Below are 3,915 nucleotides of genomic sequence, written 5' to 3' on the forward strand. Positions count from 1 at the left end.
AAAGTAATTTATAGATTAAATCCTTTTTCCATGAAACTACCATTGACATTCTTCATAGAATTAGAAAAAAACTATTTTAAAATTCATATGGAAGCAAAAAAGAGCCCGAATAGCCAAGACAATTCTAAGCAAAAAGAACAAAACTGGAGCATCACAGTACTTGACCTCTAACTATACTACAAGGCTACAGTAACCAAAACAACAAAGTACTGATACAGAAACAGACACATAGACCAATGAAACAGGATAAAGAACTCCAATATAAGACTACACACCTACAACCATCTGATCTTTGACAAACCTGACAAAAACAAGTAATGGGGAAAAGATTCCCTATTTAATAAATGATGCTGGGAGAACTGACTAGCCATATGCAAAGAATTGAAACTAGACCTCTTCTTTACACCTTATATAAAAATTAACTCAAGATGGATTAAAGACTTAAATGTAAAACCCAAAACAATAAAAACCATAGAAGAAAATCTAGGCAATACCATTCAGGACATAGACACAGGCAAAGATTTCATGATAAAAACATCAAAAGCAATTGCAAAAAAGGAAAGACTGACAAATGGGATCTCATTAAACTAAAGAGCTTCTGCACAGCAAAAGAAACTGTCTTCAGAGTGAACAGAAAACCTACAGAATGGGAGAAAAATTTTGCAATCAATCCATCTGACAAAGCTCTAATATCCAGAATCTACAAGGAACTTAAATTTACAAGAAAAAAAGAAAAAATTCCATCAAAAAGTGGGCAAAGGACATGAACAAACACTTCTCAAAACAAGACATTTATGTACCCAACAAACATACGAAAAAGAGCTCAACATCAATGATCATTAGAGAAATGCAATTTGACCATTTGACCCAGCAATCCCATTACTGGGTATATAACCAGAGGAATCTAAATCATTCTATTATAAAGATATATGCACACATATGTTCATTGCAGCACTATTCACAATAGCAAAAACATGGAACCAACACAAATGCCTATCAATGATAGACTGGATAAAGAAAATGTGGTACACATACACCATGGAATACTACGCAGCCATAACAAGGAAGAACATCATGTTCTTTGCAGGGACATAGATGGATCTGGAAGCCATTATCCTCAGCAAACTATCATAGGAACAGAAAACCAAACACCGCATGTTCTCACTTATAAGCGGGAACTGAGAAATGAGAACACATGGACACAGGGAGGGGAAAAAACCACACACTGGGGCCTGTACGGGGGCTTTTCACCACCTCCATTCAACATTGTACTGGAAGACCTAGTCAGAGCAATTAGGCTAGAAGAAATACAAGCATCCAAATTGGCAAGGAAGAAATAAATTTATCTTAATTTGCAGCTGATATGATCTTGTGACATGGTCTTACATGTAGAAAATGCTAATGATTACAAACACACACTATTTGGATTAATAAATGAATTCAGCAAACTTGTAGAATAAATGAACATAAAAATCAACTCCATTTCAATATACTAACAATTACTAATCTGAGACCAAAATCTTCTACCCAGAGGAGGTACCCTCTATGGTTCTGACAAAGATGAAGGAAATTGCAGAAGCATACCTTGGGAATACTGTTACCAATGCTGTGGTCACAGTGCCAGCTTACTTTAATGACCCTCAGCCTCAGGCTACCAAAGATGCTGGAACTATTGCTGGTCTCAATGTACTTAGAATTATCAGTGAGCCAACTGCAGCTGCTATTGCTTACAGCTTAGACAAAAAGGTTGGAGCTGAAAGAAATGTGCTGATCTTTGACCTGTGAGGTGGGACTTTTGATGTGTCCATCCTTACTATTGAGGATGGAATCTTTGAAGTCAAATCTACAGCTGGAGACACCCACTTGGGTGGAGAAGACTTTGACAACTGAATGTCAACCATTTTATTGCTGAGTTCAAGAGCAAGCATAAGAAGGACATCAGTGAGAACAGGAGAGCTGTAAGATGCCCCCATACTGCTTATGAACATGCTAAGCCTACTCTCCCTTCCAGCACCCAGGCCAGTATTGGGATCGATTCTCTCTATGAAGGAATTAACTTCTATATGTCCAGTGCCCGTGCCTGATTTGAAGAATTGAATGCCGACCTGTTCCATAGCACCCTAGACCCCACAGAGAAAGCCCTTCAAGATGCCAAACTGGACAAGTCACCGATTCATGATATTGTCCTGTTTGGTGGTTCTACTCATATCCCCAAGATTCAGAAGCTTCTCAAGACTTCATCAATGGAAAAGAACCGAATAAGAGCATCAATCCTGATGAAGCTCTTGCTTATGGTGCAGCTGTCCAGGCAGCCATCCTATCTGGAGACAAGTCTGAAAATGTTCAAGATTTGCTGCTCTTAGATGTCTCTCCTCTTTCCCTTGGTATTGAAACTGCTGGTGGAGCCATCACTGTCTTCATCAAGCGTAATACTACCATTCCTACCAAGCAGACACAGACCTTCACTACCTATTCTGGCAACCAGCCTGGTGTGCTTATTCAGAGGTTTATGAATGTGAGCATGCCACAACCAAGGATAAAAACCTGCTTGGCAAGTGTGAACTCACAGGCATACCTCCTGCACCCCGTGGTGTTCTTCAGATTGAAGTAACTTTTGACATTGATGCCAATGGCGTCCTTAATGTCTCTGCTGTGGACAAGAGTACAGGAAAAGAGAACAAGATTACTATCACTAATGACAAGGGCCATTTGAGCAAGGAAGACGTTGAATGTATGGTCCACGAAGCTGAGAAGTACCAAGCTGAAGATGAGAAGCAGAGGGATGAAGTGTCATCTAAGAATTCACTTGAGTCATATGCATTCAACATGAAAGCAACTGTCGAAGATGAGAAACTTCAAGGCAAGATTAATGATGAAGACAAACAGAAGATTCTGGACAAGTGTAATAAAACTATCAACTGGCTCGATAAGAATCAGACTGCTGAGAAGGAAGAATTTGAACATCAGCAGAAAGAGCTGGAGAAAGTCTGCAACTCCATCATTACCAAGTGTACCAGAGTGCAGGAGGCATGCCAGGAGGAATGCCTGGGGGATTCCCTGATGGTGGAGCTCCTCCCTCTGATGGTGCTTCCTCAGGGCCCACCATTGAAGAGGTTGATTAAGCCAACCCAAGTATGGATGTAGCATTGCTCCATACATTTTGAAACATTGAAGGACCTAAATTTGTAGCAAATTCTGTGGCCCTTTAAAAAAGTTCAACTACTATAGTAAGTTACTGGGCAGTCTCAATACTTGAATATGGAACATATGCACAGGGGAAGGAAATAACACTGCACTTTATAAATACTGTATTTTAACTGGAAAACGTAGTGTCTTAAATAAAAACTGTTTTAAATTGGCGCCATAAAAAAACGTAAAACCCTTCTAGACATTGACTTAGGCAAAGACTTCATGACCAAGAACCCAAAAGCAAATGCAACAAAAACAAAGATAAATAGGTGGGACTTAATTAAACTAAAAAGCTTTGGCACAGCAAAAGAATCAGCAGAGTTAACAGACAACTTACAGAGTGGGAGAAAATTTTCACAATCTCTACATGTGACAAAAGACTAATATCCAGAATCTACAAAGAAATCAGCAAGAACAAAACAAATAATCCCATCAAAAAGTGGGCTAAGGACATGAATTCTCAAAAAAAGATATACAAATGGCCAACAAGCACATGGAAAAATGTTCAACATCACTAATTATTAGGGAAATAGACATCAAAACCGCAATGCAATACCACCCCACTCCTGCAAGAATGGCCATAATAAAAAAGTAAAAAAATAATATATGTTGGTGAGGATGTGGTGAAATGGGAACACTTTTACACTGCTGGTGGGAATGTAAACTAGTACAACCAGCATGGAAAACAATGTGGAGATTCCTTTAAAAACTAAAAGTAGATCTACC

The 3,915-nt window shown here is 38.9% G+C and overlaps 1 pseudogene; it reads left to right on the plus strand.

Moving 5' to 3' along the window:
• Window positions 1–1,545: 1,545 nt before the first annotated feature.
• LOC116457624 (heat shock cognate 71 kDa protein-like) lies at window positions 1,546–3,122 on the plus strand (annotated as a pseudogene).
• The last annotated feature ends 793 nt before the right edge of the window (window positions 3,123–3,915 follow it).

This window comes from Hylobates moloch, unplaced genomic scaffold (assembly GCF_009828535.3).
Source record: "Hylobates moloch isolate HMO894 unplaced genomic scaffold, HMol_V3 SCAFFOLD_18, whole genome shotgun sequence".
NCBI classification, from domain to species: Eukaryota; Metazoa; Chordata; class Mammalia; order Primates; family Hylobatidae; genus Hylobates; species Hylobates moloch.